The 19774-nt window shown below is 33.8% G+C and overlaps 1 long non-coding RNA gene and 1 other non-coding gene across 2 annotated transcripts; one reads left to right on the top strand and one right to left on the bottom strand.

The window, feature by feature from the left end:
* Positions 1 to 8771: 8771 nt before the first annotated feature.
* Positions 8772 to 13390, top strand: LOC109795025 (glycosyltransferase BC10). The gene is made up of 2 exons (XR_014428070.1): positions 8772 to 9953; positions 13049 to 13390. It is a non-coding gene; the product is annotated as a glycosyltransferase BC10 (transcript).
* A 2083-nt stretch (positions 13391 to 15473) lies between these two features.
* LOC145949713 (uncharacterized) lies at positions 15474 to 17064 on the bottom strand. The gene is made up of 2 exons (XR_014428126.1): positions 16824 to 17064; positions 15474 to 15660 (listed from the first exon to the last, which is right to left on the bottom strand). It is a non-coding gene; the product is annotated as an uncharacterized LOC145949713 (long non-coding RNA).
* Positions 17065 to 19774: the final 2710 nt, after the last annotated feature.

Below are 19774 nucleotides of genomic sequence, written 5' to 3'. Positions count from 1 at the left end.
CAACAATATATTAAACAAGCTAACCAAATCATATTTATGCATCCATCAAACAGAAACAAAGAGAGTCTATTAGGGTTGTGTTGTCTCACAAAACAAAATCTAATTATGTCTAACCCATGTGTAGCACAAAAACCTTGCTCCTATATTGCTTGTGTGGACTGAATAAAGACATCATATCCTTTGGTGTTTGGTGATCAAAAGAAGATATTTTGTTCATCTTTCAACCAAATAGAGGACTACTTGAGAATGGCATAAAGCATGCTTTAAAGCTAAAATCTTAAACTCTTAGTGTGATTTTAGTAATCAGTAAGGTATGGTTTGTTGAGTATGTGTATTGATTCATAATATGATAAAGAGTTTGTGCATTGATTCGTGATATGATAAAGAGTTCGTGTAACATGCATTATATGCATGCAAATCGATAAATTATTTAATATGTAATGCACATATCTTGTAATTTGTACCACATGTATGCAAATCGAAAGTGTGTTCATTGCATTTCATATTCATATGTGAATGAATTATATTTGGAGGTTAATGATTGATGTGTCGTGAATGAATTATTATTTTTGATAATACTAATTATATGTTTAATATTGATGCTATTGTTATAAATAATGTTCTGAGTATGTTTAACTATTCACCTTTTATTTAATACCATGTGTCAAAATGATTTTATTTAATTCATTTTTTTTAAGATTGAGCTTGATTTTATTTATAGACTAGCCGAATTGACCCATAATCTAATCGATCTCAAATCAAATTGATAACTCTACACTATGCATTTAGAATAAAAATATATTTACCTATAAATACAATTAGGTTTGACTTCGTTTCACATTCCTAAGTGATAAACATAATCAGTTTTCAATTTTTGAAGTAAATTTTTTGTGGTTTATCATTTGGGTGGATTGGGTTCTGTTATCTGTGTATTAGATATTTCAAAAGTAAAACTGACCACTTTTTAATTACTTTCCTTTATACATTCTCTTCTAAGCACCAATCAATTCCATCTGAGTCCCCACCATCCTTCCCCTTTTCTCTCCCTATCACTCACGCGCAAATAAAGCACTTGTTCTTCTCTTTTCTTGTTTCTCACTTCTCTATTCAATCAAAAGAACCTCACACTTTTATAAAGAACTTCCCTTATTTTTCTCCTCTCTCTCTCTCTAATCCCAATACCTCCCTCTCTCCATCCATGTCTCTTCTATTCACACTTTGTTCCTTTGCATTCTAATTGGCTTTCAATATCATTATTTTATTCATGCACCCAACTACATGCTTATCCACTTACGCCACTTTTCATTTATGCATCACAACACTAGTAAAACTATATTATATCTTTCCAAATCCCAACCCCTACCTATAAATTATCCCATGTAGCTGTGTTGAGTAGAGTGAAAGGTTAACTTAATGCTTTAATTTACCATCATTCATTCTTTTAACTTTTACATTATATAATGAAGAAGAAATCAGCTTTCATTTTGATAATATCAATTAATCTATATCTCCCATTTATTTCTTGCCTTGTTTTTGTCCAAATAATAATATTTTTTTAAGGAATAAACACCTTTTTCGTCTTCCAAAATATATTGATGTTTATTTTTCATCTTCTAATTTTAAAACACCTACTTTTGATCCTCTATTTTTTTTTAAAAAAAATTATCAAAATTTATTCTTTAATTAATTCCCTTAACTCAATTTAATAATTATTCTAATAAATAAAAATATACAATACATGCTATCACATTTAATAATTTGGCCTTTATATATATATATATATATATATATATATATATTTATTTATTTATTTAATGTTTTTCAACTTGAACTCCATTATCAATTGTTAGACTCATAGTCCAAAAAAAATCATAAAGCTATGCACATTACATTACATTTGCCATTATAATAAGTAATATGTGCACAACATTAAAGAGATTATCTAACATTAATCTAAGAACATCTGTGATGACATGTATTTTATTAACTAAGATAATTGTTAAATTAAGTTAACAGAATTAAACAAAAGATAAATTTTAACACAATTTAAAAAATGAAAGACCAAAAGTTGATATTTTGAAATTAAAAAATGAAAAACATTTACATATTTTAGATGATGGAGAAAATGTTAAACCTTTTTTTAACTGTGGTATATTGGTGCAAAATACCAATTGTGAAACAGTGTGAGTGATCTCCACCAAAGACCGTAAATATATATAAGTTGAATATTTTTTTTATCAATATAATCTATTTTATATTTAAAACTAGTATAACTTATCCCAACTGTTTTCAATTAATAATTAATCAACCCGCAATATTGTTTGAACAAGCAGAAATCTTTAGATAAAAATAGGGTGGTACACAATTAAAATTTTGATAGGATTGTGGGAAGATTACGAATTTATTAACTTAATTTTTAACATTAGTTCTTAATTCGTATTTTTAAGTAACATCATTACCTATTTTAAGCGGTCTTCTAATGTAGGATAAGAAAAAACCCTCCCACGTTAAATGAGTTGCACTGCAGCGTAAGAGTTGTAATTTTTTTTTTTTACATGTTTTAAAATTAACAATTAAAAATTAATTAATTTTTATTGATTAAATATTATTTTAATATATTAAAATTAAAAATACCTTAACCAGTATTTACTATAACTTATTTATAATTAAAATAAATAATGTAATTAAAAAATGAGTTATAAAGATATAATTACTCATGCACGTGTATCAGTGTACGTGAGGAGTCAAATTAACTACCTAGTACCTAGTATTTACTAAAATAAAAGCGGTCTGATAGTTTTTCATTCCTTTTTTTTTAATAAGAAATACAAATTTATTTGATAATTTTTTATAAGTAAATTTTCAGTTTCTAAACTGAAAAATAAATTACTTAATTTATTTTATTAATTAAATAAGTTTTAACATAATTCTATATATTTCTCTTACCATGTACCCAAAAAAAAAAAAAAAATCCCTTACTGGTTGAGTGAATATTAATTTTTGAAAGGACGCGGACTCCCTGTAGTTAGAAAATAACGGCAGGCTGTGCAGTTCAATCCATCACCATCCTTCCTTCCCTTCCTCCTTATTTCATTTTAGAATAAATATATTCTTAATTTCTTATTTTTTTAATCAATTTTTTGGTTTCATTTATTGAATATATTTTATTTTGTTTTCTGAATTTTTTTACATGATAAAAAAATGACACGAGAGACCATACTGTTAGCAGGAGAAAATATACAGAAACAAAAAGTAAAAATTTTAAAAAAACTAAAATTAGTAAAAAACAAATATTCAAAAAATAAAAATAAAATTGATAAAAGTTTAATGACTACAAATATATTGGCTTAATTATATCTTTTAAGATTTTATCCCTCTAGTATTATAATTGTGTGATTTTAATTTATAAAATTTAATGAACAAAATTTTAACTCATTAAACATTGTATTTGTGTGATTTTAATTATTCAAGTTTAAATTGAACAATTTTAATATATCAAGTATTATAAATTTATAATGTTAATCTCTTTCATTAAAAATAAAATAATTTTAAAATTAATATATATATATATATATATATATATATATATATATCATTTCTACACTCTCTTCTTAATAATGAATTATTTTAAATTAAATTATTATTATTGTATAAAATAATTAAGTTTTTTTAAAATTAAATTATTGTTATCGTAAATTTGTAAGATCAAGATATTTCATATTTTTATATTTTATTTATTAAAAATATTTAAAAATTATTAATATTTGATAGTTGTATTTAATATTTAAACTTAAAAAAATTTAAATTTGAGTCTTTTCAGTTTTCAGTGATTAATTTTTAATATTATTTTTATTATTTTAAAATAAAATTATATTTAAAAAAATACTAAATTAGATAATCTCTTATTATATAAATCCAACCCACTCTTTTCTATCGTGATTATTACAATATTTTATGTAATATACGGAAGCCATTCGCTTTATATAATGTCACATCAATATTCTCATTAAATATCATAAATAAATCAAAATTATATATTAAACCATCGAAAAATTAAAATTGACAAAAAAATGCAGACTTTTCAACTAAAATGGAATTAAAGTAATGATGAAAAAATGGAATTAAAGTTTTTAGGTAATATTTAGTTATGTCAGCTGTTCTTTTCGAGTCGAAAATGATTGGTGCTGAATTTCTTATTTCTATTTCCGTCGCTTGAAATTGGTTATCGTATCTTATCGGCTAAAAACCTATTTTGGTCCCTTATAATAATTGTTTATTTTAATTTAGTCTTATTTTTATTTTTAGTTTCAATTTGGTCTCTCATAAGTTAATTGGTTTCAATTTGAGACTTCTGTCCAAATTATTTAAACGAGGTTAACTGTTGGTCACGAGGATGCCACGTAGATGCATACGTGGATACCACGTGGATGCCAAATTTTGTGAAAACACCTAGAACCAGAACGGCCCGTTCTGGTTTCAGAACGGGCCTTTCTGGATGCACTTTTGGTGTGTTAATTTTGCATCTAAAACGGGTCGTTCTAGATGCAAAATGAACACACCACCAGTACACCAGAATGGTCCGTGCTGCAACTAGAACGGGCCGTTCTGGTTGCAGCACGGACCGTTTTGGATTCAGAACGGCCCGTTCAAAGACTGAGAATAGAATATTCTTTATTAATTTTATTAAAAAATATTATAATTTTGAAAAATATTTTTTTATGATAAAAATTTTAAAATTATTTATTTTTATAAAATACAATTGTCTTATAAATAGAGTAATAACTTTTTCTTTTTCTCTTTCTGTCTGAAGAAATATTTAAGTGTCACTTTATAATTATTTAAAATTAGAGGAATAAAATGATAAAAATTAATAGGATAAATATAATAAAATTATTAATTTATTTTCTTTTAGTGTCCTCTAAATTTTTACATTCATTTAAAACAAAATTTTATATGTTAATTTAAATTAATTTAACGAAGTATCATATAATTTTTAATTTTTTAAAATTTTTTATAAATTTGATCTATACATGAAAAACTTTTTAATTTAACAATTAAATTCTTAAAAATTTGATATAGAACATTAATTATTAAATAGAATAAATCTATCAAGACTTATTCTTGAAGTAAGTAAATTTTTTCTTCATTAAAAATGAAGATAATTTTACCACAAAATAAAAAAAAATTAAACAATAAAATAAAATATATAAAAAATATTAATATATTTATTATATTAGATATAACAACATAATTAAAATATAATTGATAATATATATTTTATAAAATTATTAATATTTTATAAATAAATAAAAAAAAGAATGAAAAAAATTTTAGTGGGGGCAAGTGCTCCCACTATGATTAACTTAGATCTGTCCCTGCATATGGTTGTGATGAAATGTTAGTCTTGTGTATCATCTTCCTTTACTTCATGTTCTACCTCTTCAAGAACAGGTTGTTGTTGTTGGGGTACATCGTTAATAACTTCAAGAAAAAATACTATGTCATTTCATCCTTTACTGTATTGTGTCAATTTGATAGTAAGTGGTTCACTCCAGTTTCAAATGAAATAAAATCTGCTACCATTGTCTTTAGTGATACATTGCATTGTCCTTAATAATACACTGTATAGCCTAACTATTTAACAATTGAAGTTATCAATTTCCATTAACAATATTACCAAATTCAGTGTTTGAAATGTTTTGTACCTTGGGTCTTTTTCCTTCCATGATTCACAACCGTGAACTATAATCATTGATCGTTCATGCGTAGCAGTCTGGAACCAGAACGACCCGTTCTGGTTTCATAACGGGCCGTTCTGGTTCCAGGTGTTTTCAAAAAAATTGGCATCCACCTATGCATCTACATGGCATCCACGTGGCCACACAGTTAACTCCATTTAAATAATTTGGACGGAAGTCCCAAATTGAAACCAATTAATTTATTAGGGACCAAATTGAGACCAATTAATTTATTAGGGACCAAATTGAGACAAAAAATAAAAGTGAGACTAAATTGAAACAAACAATTATTATAAGGGACCAAAATAAGTTTTTAGCCTATCTTATTTTACTTTATATAGGGTTTTGTTATATTTTATCACTTTTCAGTATCTCTTATTCTCTCTTTTATATGTACAAGCATAAATGATAAGCAATTCACCAGAAAGAGTTGCTCATAGTTATTTGTAAACTAATGATAAAAATAAATAAATCTATAACTGTTTGCCAGGAAAATTACGTTTATGGGTTCTTTTTACTCGAATTAGCATATAATTATTTTGTTAGGATACAAACAAGTCCTACATTGATAAAATAAAACAAGAAATAATAACTTATATAACACAAAACATACTTCAATGATTGAGAGACCTTTTGGATAATGACCAAAAGCAAAACCGTGAGTGCTTAGCCCCAAAACGGATAATATCTCATCATTGTGGAATATGTTTGTATAATAACCATATAAAACAACCCTCATAAAATATTCTCTAAGACAAATACCGATAAAAAATAACACATCAGTGGTATCAGAGCCGCAGGTTGGATTCCTTTTGGGTAATGAACAAAAGCAAAATTGTGAGGGCTAAGACCCAAAGCGAACAATATTTCATCATTATGGAGTATGTTTGTGTAATAATCCTATAAAAATAACCCTTATAAAATATTCTCTCAGACAAATAACCAATAAAATAACCTCTATCATGTTTCAATTTAGATATATATGATTAAGCCTTCTTAAGAATGGAGATAAAGATGAGATAGAGCGATTAATAAATACATGCTTCTCACTACTACAATAACAACATTTTACATCGGTTCTTTTGACTATTCTACATCGGTTTTGAAACCGATGTAGTTACAGATGACGTAGAATGTGTAAGATATTCTACATCGGTTCTTGATCACCCGATGTAAAACCTTTCCCTCCCACACCGCCCTCCTCCCCCTCTCCTCGGCGGCCGCACTCGACACCACCACCTCCGCCCCCGCCTTCCACCTGGACCCAGCAGCCCTCCATAACCTCGCCAGGCCCTCCTCCCCCTCTCCTCGGCGGCCGCACTCGACGCCACCACCTCCGCCCCCGCCTTCCACCTGGACCCAGCAGCCCTCCATCACCTCGCCAGGAATCCCCTCGCCCTCCATAACCTACAGTACCGCGTGCTTGTACTGGAACGAGGTGGTCTTGGCCGCGGCAACCCCAACCTGATGAACCAAGAAGGCTTCTTGAGCAACCTCTTAAACACCCACACAACAGACTCTCCGGCTCAGCCTTTCACCTCCGAAGAGGGAGTCCCCAACGCCCGCGGCCGCGTCCTCGGCGGCAGCAGCGCCATCAACGCGGGCTTCTACAGCCGCGCCGACGCCGACTTCTTCAGGCGCTCCGGCCTCCCCTGGAACCTCACCATCAACGCCCGCGGCCGCGTCCTCGGCGGCAACAACGCCATCAACGCGGGCTTCTACAGCCGCGCCGACGCCGACTTCTTCAGGCGCTCCGGCCTCCCCTGGAACCTCACCATCAACGCCCGCGGCCGCGTCCTCGGCGGCAGCAGCGCCATCAACGCGGGCTTCTACAGCCGCGCCGACGCCGACTTCTTCAGGCGCTCCGACCTCCCCTGGAACCTCACCATGGTCAACCAGTCCTACCAATGGGTCGAGAACTCACCTCGTCCACAACATCATGGCCTGCACGGAGGCCGTTGAGACCAACCACCTCAACTTCGTAGGGAGAACACGAGCAGAACTTTAGGGTTTGGGATAACACTCGAGAACAGGAGGAGAGATTTGGGAGAAAGAGTTTTGGGCTTCACTTCTACATCGGTCTAAAGCAAACCCGATGTAGAACTTTCATATTTACATCGGTTCTCGACCCAACCGATGTAAATATGTTTACATTTTCTAATTATTTACGAGATTGCCACCGCTTTTCCCATTTTACATCGGTTCCACTACAACCGATGTAGATATAGCGATGTAAAACACCAATTTTCTAGTAGTGTCTAGATATTCATCAATAATTATCAAGCAATAATTTTAATGCATGTAGATGCTCAAATAGACTGAATGAATAATACATATGTTGGTAATACAAATCATTATCCAATTCGCATAATTGTCAAGTTACAATGTATAACAATTTGGAAAAGAAAATAAACTATGAAACTAGGTTATACAAACATAAAACAATCCTAGAAATAGAAGAAAAAAGTGGCCAAAAAGTCATACCCAACAATCTTGTGCATAGAAGCCATATGCGCAGGTATTGAGTACTTGTGAAAGTGCAAGTATGATTTTTCTGACCCTTGCGAAATAGTTTATTTCTCATATTTATAGGGGTGATTGGGAACGGTTATCCTCGTGTAAGCTCATCATGGGATGTATAACTGTTATCCACTACTGCTATCCACTACACAACTTCCATAAATCACGTGTAGGCATGACAATCTAACCCGTCCCCGTGGGTACCCGCCCCGATTTAAACAGGGAAAACCCGTGTTTATCGGGTTCGGGTTTTCCTCGGGGCAGGGACGGGGACGGGGATGTTAATACCCACCAAATAAACAAATTTTAATTAAATTAATTTTATTTAATGTTCTTACTCCAAAATTATTCTTAAGACAATAAATAAGAACAATATAATATTTTTGTAAATATAATATACATTTTATATGAAATAAAAAATAAATACTCTTAATTACCTTCCTTAATCTGTCCTGTATATCTTTTATTCATTGTTAGAAGAAAAAGAATAGAAACACACGTTTTTTAAAATATAAATAAATTTAAACTACCTTTTACTTCATTTGATCAGACTTTTATAAAGCATGAAAATAAATATTTTTTCCCCGCTGTCTGAAGAAGAGTGTAAAGAAAATGCGAAGCTGAAAAGTGAAAAGTGAAGAAAACCCAACCCCTCTGAACTCTGAACTCTTTCACTCCCTGGCACCTGGCACCCATGTTGATGTTGTCATCCCCGCTACTAGTCTCTCTCACTCTCTTGCTCTCCCTCCCACTCCTCTTCCTCCTCTCCCAGCACCTACACCTCCTGACGCCGCCAGACGCCGACGACCTGGCCCTCTTCCGGCGCGCAGGCTGGGCCCCCCACACGACCTCCCACCTCTCGGCCACCCCCAAAATCGCCTTTCTTTTCCTGACGAACTCCAACCTCTCCTTCTCCCCTCTCTGGCACAAGTTCTTGGAGGGCCAAACGCACCTCTTCAACATCTACATCCACGCAGACCCCACGCAGCCCATCACCCCCCCAGACCCCCCCCCTCCCCCGCTCCATCTTCATCCCCTCCAAGCCCACCGCCCGCGCCCACCCCTCCCTCATCTCCGCCGCCCGCCGCCTCCTCGCCAAAGCCCTCCTCCACGACCCTCGCAACCACTACTTCGCCCTCCTCTCCCAGCACTGCATCCCCCTCTTCTCCCTCCCCTTCACCCACTCCTTCCTCCTCTCCCACCCCCACCACAGCTTCATCGAAATCCTCTCCCACGACCCCAACCTCCACGCCCGCTACCTCGCGCGTGGCGGCCCACGCGCCATGCTCCCTCAGCTCCCCTTCTCCTCCTTCCGCGTCGGCTCCCAGTTCTTCGTCCTCACCCGCCGCCACGCCCGCCTCGTCCTCCGCGACGTCTCTCTCTGGGACAAGTTCCGCCGCCCCTGCCCCTCCGACGACCCCTGCTACCCCGAGGAGCACTACTTCCCCACGCTCCTCTCCATGCTCGACCCCCACGCCTGCACCGGCTTCACCCTCACGCGTGTCAACTGGACCGGCTCCTGGGACGGCCACCCCCATCTCTACACCGCCCCGGAGATCTCGCCGGAGCTCCTCCACCGCCTCCGCCACTCCAACTCCTCCCACGTCTACCTCTTCGCCAGGAAGTTCGCTCCCGAGTGCCTCCCGCCGCTCATGGACATCGCCGATGACGTCATTTTCCGCAATTCAACTATCGGTCACTACTTTCTACTTTCTCTTATCTAATTTCTACACTCTTTTTTAATGCTAATGTCGCTGTCTAACTTTATCGGTCTCACTTAAACCTAATTCAACCTTATAAAACACTCTAAACCTAACATTATTAGACTTGAGACCTAGATAAATTATGAATGATCCATTTTAATGATTTAGGATAGTTCTCATAACCTTATAAATTAACTTGTAAGGTCTACTTATATATTCTTTAATTGCTTTATTTCTACTTATATATTTTTTAATTACCTTATCTTTTAGTCAATTTGAGACTTAAGGCTTGGATTCTTTTCAATAATGAGTAAAATGTTAATTAGGGTTTTCAAATTCACATCCCACCTGGCAATTTGGTGTCTGGTCCACACAATTAAGAACACAAATTAGTTGTCTAGGCTAAAAAGCTTAAATTAAGGCAAGGACCGAAACTAACCGCGAATCTCATCCAGTACTAGACTTGGTACGTGGATAAATGATGAGTGACCTTTTTTAATGATATAGGGTAATTTTTATAGTTTCTTAGAATAGTGAATTTGAGCCTAACTTAATCCTACAAAATCAGCTTATAAAGTGAGGGTTACTCTCAACTTATATATTCTTTAATTGTCTTATGTCTAGTTAACGTGAGATTTGTGTTCTTCCCGATAAAGAGTAAAATGTCAATATTAGGGTTTTTAAATTAAGGCAAGGACTGAAACTAACCGTGAATCTCATTAAAAAAATTTCTAATGAGTTACACAAGTCTAATATAAAACACATGGGATGACGAAATTCCGTGTTTGATCAAGTGAAAATCTTTACCATCGGTCATCACGATTTGACAAATGAGATTATTAAAATCCCTGTGGCACGACCAAAAATAAAATGATAGATCTTGCTCAAAATTTTCTATGTAAGAACATACTGTATAGAACAAGAAAATAAGGAACTTTAATTTATTTTATCCAGTAAGTTGTTTAGAGTAGTTTATCTACATTGGGCCATAGTGTATTATTAGGCACCCAATTATTAGTTACCAAAGTATAGGACAAAATTACTTTTTTCCAAATGTCAAGGGTAAAATTGACTCGCATAAATTAAGGAATTTGTTATTTTTTACTTTGTTATTCAATTATAGATCATCAATTTTTTCTTCTTTTAATAGTCATATTTAGTTATTTAGGGTTATTTCTATCGAAATTAAACTGCAGATTATAAAACCATTTTAGCATTGCTAAGCCTTCATGGTGGCATAATGTTCATTCAATTGCTTTGGAATGAGTCTACTGAATGTTGCACATTCTAGTTTGATAAGGTAGCAATCAAATCGTTATGGGGTTACTTGAATTTAGAGTAATGTGCAAAGCTATAGATTCCCATTCTTGTAGAATTGTTTTAATAATATTACTTGAATTGGTGACTGAAAGCAAGTCATTAATTATACTTATAGGAGAAAGTCATGAAGGGAGTATGTTAGACACGAATTATCCACTCCTCAATTATAATTAAAATTCAATAGTTGGTTGCTGTGATGCGACAAATTACACATTGTCTATTTTTGCTTTTCGTGTTTGTTGCAAGTAATGGGTTATGGGAACCTTATTTAATTTTTCTAGGGCCATTGTTGGCTTAAAAAAGTGTTTTTGTTGCTGCGATCGAGATATAGGGTTAGTGCTGGGGTAGGTATGAGATTTGTTCTATTGCCAAGTAATGGACATAACCCGAAGAGGCGTGGTTCAATAATTAATGCAGAAAAAGACGCTAAGGAGTCCTTACCATGAGCAAATATCTGATTAGGAAAATGTTCATATAAAATGTACCCAAAATTCTCAGATGTTCACCACTTATATGTTACATGGGGTACATGATTGTTGCTCACGATATGCTGTGTGATCCTGTCATTCTCCTCATAATGTAAGGTTTCTTTCATTTCGATGGAACGTGGGACAAGTTGTCTTAAAGTAACTTAAAGTTTAACATAATAATGAGAGAACCCAACAGAAACATTCTGCCATATAGGTCACTTTCTCACAGCTATTCACTTATTTAGTTAGACAAATTAGACACCAGGACCACTAGGTTTAGCCAATTAAAAAAATGTGAACAAAGTTATGAGTAGTATTCTTTTAATAACAAAACATCACACAACTGTAATTATGAGTGAGTGATCATAACCTTTTTCTTATTTTTATTCACATTGTAAAATTTAATTCTAAATTATATATAAAAAAAAAACTGAATATATAATTAATGTAACTTTCAGCACAGAACAGGAGAAAACGTTTGATTTTTTAAAATATATAATGTAACTTTCTAATATAGCTTCAATTTTTTTGGATTCTCATTAATAATTTAAATAAATCATCAATAATGGTTACGGGTATAATTGGAAAAATATTTAATATTGCATTAATATTAAAAAACGACAATTAAATTAAAACGAACAAAAAAAATGTTAAAATGTCAAATAAAATAGAAAGGTGGGAGTACAACGTTTCATGAAATTACAAAAGAAATAATCGTCTACATACCCCCCTTCCCAATAAAAGAAAATCGAAAGCTTTGAAAATAATGAATCTAATTTCATTAGCAATAGAATCCATAGGGGACCCTTTGATTTAGATCTTTATTCTGCACTTCAGCTATTATCTCTTCATATTATCATTTATTTAATGAAACGATTGTGATGACTTAAAAGTCATCCTAGAAATTGTCAATGACTTATCCAATGGTAATCTCAGTTTAGTTCCCTAGAAGACATGCTATTTGAAGGGTCCTACAGGTTCAGAATATGGACAAATCTTTAGATACTGATTATAGAATGCGAGCAACTTGCATCTCAATAGAGAATATTTTCTGCAGTGCTCATTTTAAATCCTATATAATAGAGCCAAATAAATGGTTGGAGTTGTTGTAACAAGGTCACGTGGTTGAGAATCAGAATGAGATTTTCACTACATCCAATCCAACCTTAAAAAACATGGTAGTAATTGATACATATAGCTGTGAGCATATGGTCTTCCTTTTTCATTGGATCTAATCTAACACGGTATTTGGCTATTATTTCTCTCACGTGAATTTTTGTTTTATATTATTTTTCAGGGCATCTTTGATGATGTTGGGAAGAGAAAGGTGTGTTGTTCAGTGCAAATGTGTGTACAGGAAATCTGATTTCTTTAATTGTAAATTTCGGTTGAAATCTTCTTGTATGTGAACAAACTGGCTACGGGCTTGTTATGGACTGCAAAAGGCTTGGGTGGTCTCCAAAGGAAGCCCCTTGGTCGAACCAATGTTGAGAATTGTATTTTTAAAAATTTCATGCTAAAGTTCCACCATAAAGGGTGTTCAAAGTTTGTAAGATGGATATATAAATTATCTATTATGTGCTATACCAAAATTTTGAGTGCAACACAGAAAATAAGCAATGGTTTTTTTTTGTTTTTATTTTATTTGTCTTCTCCCTTGGTGCTTCTAACTTCAATGTAATTCCTAGAAAAAAGAGGTGGAAAAATCAAAAGGTTTATTTGGTCTTTATAATATTATGAATGATTAATTTTGGTTTCCCAAAATTTTTATTACAAATTTGGTTTCATAATTTTTAAAATTAAGCAATGTTTCTATTTGTTAACATGTCATTTAAAATTAAATAGGAAATATTAATTAAAAAATTTAGTTTTTAATTAAAATAAAAAAGAAAAACAACATATTTGTAATAAAGAGCAATGTTGTTCTCTTACCATATCAGGATGCATTATATCGTCTCTGAACACTTGTATTCATATTTTTAATTTGAAAAATAAAAAAATTATTAATATTAAAACGTTTAATAATTTTTAATTTTATACAATTATAAGCAGGGAATACATTTGTTTTTTTTTGTATCTGTGTTAGTTTTCACTTTTGATAAGACTATTTTATCCTCGATTAAGATATACCATCTCTTGACGTAAAAAAATATATATACTATCTATTTGGTTACATTTAATGATACCAATTTTAGCTTATAATTTGAATACCTTTTACTACCGTCCACTTTTTTTTTTACTGTCATCTTTTTTCCTGGTATTTTTTGAACACATTTTTTTATCATATTTTATTTACTTCACCATCCAATTGCAACTCACCTACTATTATATAACCTTTATTATTGATTTATATATATACATATTTATCTTTTGAATAAAATTTATAGAAGCACGTCTAGTTGTTACAATAGAAATATATCATATATAAAACTAATAATAGTATGATAAAAGTGATAACCTCCACGTTATAAGAATAAACAATAGCTTATATTTACAAATTTTTACTAGAAGTTTGCAATTGAATTCTTACTAGTAATTGGATTCTTCTACTTAAGTCCACTAGGATTAGCCAACAACAGGAAGGATTGAAGTAGTAGAAATATGTACACTTCAATTTAATTTTCACTACTATCATTTTTTTAATATTTCGTAAAAAAAATGATATTTTTCAAAAAATTATAGTAGTTTAAAATGTTATTTAAATGATAGTACATGCTTCAATAACGTAAATAAATTTTATATTCTTATTTAATAATAAATTATTATGCATGATAAATTAATTAAATTTTTATAAAGATTATTTTAAAAGTCATATTAATTATTTTTATTAATTGACATTATAATTTTCTTTTATACCGATCGTGAATAAAAATTAAATTTATATTATATTTTATTGTTGATATATATATATATATATAAAGTGAAGTATTAAATGCTGGTCTCATTTTTTCAAAAAGAAATGCTAGTAAAAATGCAATTTTAAAAAATGTCTACTCCACTTTCCCTGTGCTTCATCCGACGGCACCAAACTGTAACCCCTCAATTAAAAAGTAGTTTTTAAAAGGCAGTATTTCATTACCATTTGTTATAAATTATATGAGAAATCTAAGGTTTGCATATGATTTATGTTATTTATGGGTGAATTAATAAAATAAAATGTGATTGTCATGTGATTTATGGATGAACCAATAAAATAAAATGTGATTGTTATGTAGTCTATTGTTGGAGAATAAAAAATATTGTTAGATATATGAATAATTAAATTAAATTATTTAGATTTATTTGGTGATAATTTTTTTTATTAATATATTAGTTTTATTTTTTGATGGTAAACGTCCATTTTATTAAAAAAAATCATTTCTTTTAAAATGCTCCTAATCTAACTTCTCTCAAAGGTTATCATGGATTCATCACCACCAACATTGTTGATGTCGTCAAGGACATGTGTGAAGAAAATAGGAATCACATCAACCGCCTTGACAACACTAGTGACCTCATCTTACCCGCACAAGACAAGCTCTTATAGATTCACTAGCGCATTGTCACCAATCTTTTTTTATTGTGGTGTGCAATGATAAACCCATAATACACTAGATAATTCTTCAACCTATTACCCTTTGGTGTAACGACCCGCCACGGTCTCTACACTTAGTGGAATCGCACTACAATTAGTTAACTAAGAGAATATTAAACTGGATAACACATACATACAGACATAAATATAAAGATCGAAATAATTAAGTTTCTGTATATAAAATATAGCACCATATATGTACAGTCATCCCAAAATATTCCTTAGTGCCGGTCAAGCACTGACAAAAAAAAATGTTACCCAGAATGGTAACTCAAAACACGAGACTCAGCTCCTCGTCTCACAACGATCATCTCTACTCCCAAGCTATCCCTGACCTGCTCCCATACCAAGTATGATCATCGCAGTTCCACCACATGGAAAACAGAAGGGTAAGCTAGAATTCAAAGATCAATAATACAAGTACAGAATAAAAATTCTATACTACACATGCATCCCAAATCCTGTCCCTAAGGAACCTTTCATCTCAATCAATCATTCATTCACCAAACATGAAGTCAAACACCACACTTCATCATATTAATAATCATGCAATGAATGCAACTCATGACAGATAGGCATACATATCAATCATCTAATGCGTCGTCACGCATACACCTAGGAGATCTCCATAACAATAGAGCTGTATAAGTGACATTCCATCCTACCGAAACCACCCCAACCGTTTTCACGCCCAATGCGCCCGCTCGGTCACAGCTAAACAGGATATATAATCCTCACTCGGGTTTACTCGGATGATGTCACTTACACACTTGGAAGTCCAGATCCACCGTCAGGTATAGCACAGCTGGGTACGGGCTTACCACGACCTTGGCATGCATTAACCAAGTCAATTGTGGAGTTCGCCCACCGACTATCCGCAAGGATCCACGCACCTTCCCGAGTACTTGGTTAAGGGAATAACCCTCGACCTCATACCCCGCTCCAACACTAGCTAAGGACTTAGAGGAGACTCACCCAACCCAGTGGCCTATCTGAGCACCACTCTCCCAAATCCAGTGGCCTCCCAGAGCACCACTCTCATATATTAGTGGCCTATCCAAGCACCACTCTCAAGAGACTCTATGTGAGCTCTTCCAGTTCGAAATATTTTTCCTCTCCTCAAGTCCTAGGCTAGACTCATGCCATAGGCATCACATGCAATCATGCATCATACATCATAATGGTCTGCCCACCATCATGATCAACAACCATACACATGTCATAAGACATCACATGCAATAATGCATCATACATCATATATCATACATACATGATCTAAAACTTCAACTTTAAACATGCATAAGTATCAATTCATTCATAAATATATTCAAGCACAGTGCCGTCAACTCGCGCCTGGCCTAACACCAACCCAAGAGCTCTAAGCTCTTCCACGCCTGATACGCTCAACCTGCGCCCGGCCTAAAACTATTCAGAGAGTTCAAAATTCTCATCCAAACTAACAAATTCAGCCACATGTAAACAATCTAGCTTCCCTTACCTGAAGATTGGCTCAGATAGCCAAAGACTGAATCAAAAGTATAATTTCCCCTCGAGGCTCAACTCGAAACTTCAGTCCTCCCAAAACAAGCTTTCTAATCTGAAATTCAAGAAAAGACAGAAGGAGTTATTGATCTAGAGGAGAAAATGAGTTAAACAGAGAAATTTGGGAGAGAAAGGAGCTCACTGACCCAGAGACCTTCTCTCTAAAACTTCTCTCTAGAACCATAACTCCTCACGGCCCCCCCCTTCACCCCTATTTATAGGCAATCCGGAGTGGCCAGAACGGCCCGTACCGATACCGGAACGGCCCGTTCTGAACTCCCAGATCACGCATAAAATCCACGCCCAGAACGGCCCGTTCTGAAAACAGAACGGCCCGTTCCGGGACTCATCCAGAACGGCCCGTTCTCCCTCAGGAACAGCCCGTTCTCCCTCCGGAACGACCCATTCTCCCTCCGGAACGGCCCGTTCTCCTTCCTAGAACGGCCCGTTCTCCTTGCCGGAACGGCCCGTTCTCAACTACAATATGTAGTTCAATTCAGTAGTGTGGAACGGCCCGTTCCAGTTTGGGAACGGCCCGTTCTGGGCTACTGAATCAGCCTCTTTTTTTTTTTTTTTTTTTTTTTTTTTTTTTTTTTACAATGTTACATTTGGCACTACATAATCCTTTTCTCAATTATCTAAGAATAACTTGTTAGCTATTTTAGCCTGGCCATTGGTATAAGGATCTTCTATTGAAGTTACTTGATGATTGATGTTGAGTTGATTCAAAAAACTTTCAAATTTATTGTCCACAAATTAATTTATGTTGTCATTAACAATGGTTTGTAGTAGACCATACTTACAAATTATATTCTTCCATATAAATTTTGGCATATTTTGTGCAAAAATTTTTGCAAGAGCCTTGACCTCTAACCACTTTGTGAAGTAATCAATTGTCATTATCAAGAACTTGAATTGCCCTTTTGCTTTGAGAAAAGGACTAGTTATGTCCATTCTCCACTAAGCAAAAGACCAAGGTGATTGCATTTGATGAAGAGCTTCTGGTTGTAATTTATGCAAATTACTGAATTCTTGACAAGGTTGTGTGGAATATCCAACTTCAGGAAGGTTGGCCAATATGAAACACATGCAGAACTTCCTTAACTAATGAGTGTCTTCTGCACTTCCTAGTTTGCAATCTCTATTGTGATAACCATGGGGTCGTCTGATTCAGCTTGATATCCACATATCATCATCAATAAAAATAGTAGGAGGAGTTGATTTATTAAGATTGTTGGTCATATTGTTGACATTGTGAATACTTCTCAAATGCCATTTTTTGGCCAATCTTGTACTTTTTCTTCCCGCAAAACTTCCTGCAATGGTGTTGATGGCTTTGTGGATATTTTTTGTTGTCATTAGTGTTATCTCTACCTTGTTTTGCATTATTCGTAGTTTGGTGCTCTTCATTTTGTTGATATTGACGATCGTGATAATTTTGATTACGTTCACGACCCCTATCTCATCCACGATGTGATTGGTTATGATGGATGTATTGACCAAGTTCTTTGGCTTGAATGAGTTCTTCTATGTGATCTTTTAATGTCCAACATTCTTTGGTTGTGTGATCGTAATTTCTATGGTAAGGACAATGTATATTCTTGTCAACATTTGTTGGATTATGCCCAGGTGGGGGTAAATAGATTAGATCTTGTTAGCATTTGTTAGGTTGTTGCATTTAATAGAATATAGAAATCATACCTCAGACCCCGTACTAGACAATGTCTCTTAAACTTTGTTCTATTGACTACGTTCAACTTTTCTTTACCACTTGCTTCATTTTTGTTGGATGTGCTTCCTCTGACTTTATTTCAAAATTCAACATGTTTTTCCATCTATATATACCCAGTAGCTCTTGCACAGAGTTTGTCCATACTACCTAGTTGCCTATGACATAAACTGTCAACAAAATGTCTCGTTTTAAGGGCCATGAGCATGGAATGTAGGAAAACTTCAAAATTGAGATTGCAAATATTTATAGAGATGCTAGCAAAGTGTTCCATAAACTTGCTCAGTGATTCATTGTCTCCTTGCCCCAAATTTGATAGAGTCTCCAAGGTAATATGATGAGGTCTGTTGGTGGCACACTATATTGTGAAACATCGAACAAAAGGGCCAAAGTCATCTATAGATCTTGTAAGTAGTTGAGTATATCAGGTTAACTTTGCTCCTTTCAATAAGATTGGGAACACACGACACATGATAACATCTTCGTTTGTGTAGAGATTCGTTTGAGTGATATAGGCATCAATGTGCTAGTCGGGATCAGAGGTGCCATCATATCATTCGATGTTTAATGTCTTCCATCTTGTAAGAAGGGGGACTTCCACTATTCCATCAACAAAAAGGTGTCGTTGGATAATGTAATGACCTTATAAATGGTGAGATTGATTATGAGTGACTGCATGTTTAGATCAATGTGTATCATCAAGAGAAGAATGTTCTTCTTCTTCTTCTTTGGTAAAGGCATGACTGGATTCATTTTGTGGTTGTTGTTGTTGCAATTGAGTTCTGGTGGTTTCTTTCTCAACACATAATGTCTGGAGATCAATTTCGTGCTAACGACGCATCGTTTTTATGACTTCAATATTTGTTGTTGCATGGTTTCAATCTAGTCTATTAGTCTATATAGTGTTGCACTATCTTCCATGGTCATATTCTTTGATTTATTGTTGCTGCAAAACTCCTAGCTTGGCTTCGAGTTAAACCATAGACGTCAAAATGTTTTTACTAGAATATACTTAGATAGAGTAGTTTTTGTGTAAGATCTTCTTCACTCGTTCTTGGATGTTGTATCAAATTGCCTTCAATCTTGCTAAGAGAACGTTGGAGGTACATGCAAAAAGAACTCTAACGATTAAGTTAGTCTATCTATCTAATCTTCTTTTATATCATATTATGTATATC

This window comes from Cajanus cajan, chromosome 7, assembly GCF_000230855.2.
Source record: "Cajanus cajan strain Asha chromosome 7, NIPB_CcT2T_4, whole genome shotgun sequence".
NCBI lineage: Eukaryota > Viridiplantae > Streptophyta > Magnoliopsida > Fabales > Fabaceae > Cajanus > Cajanus cajan.
This window is presented reverse-complemented; position numbering and strand designations above follow the sequence as displayed.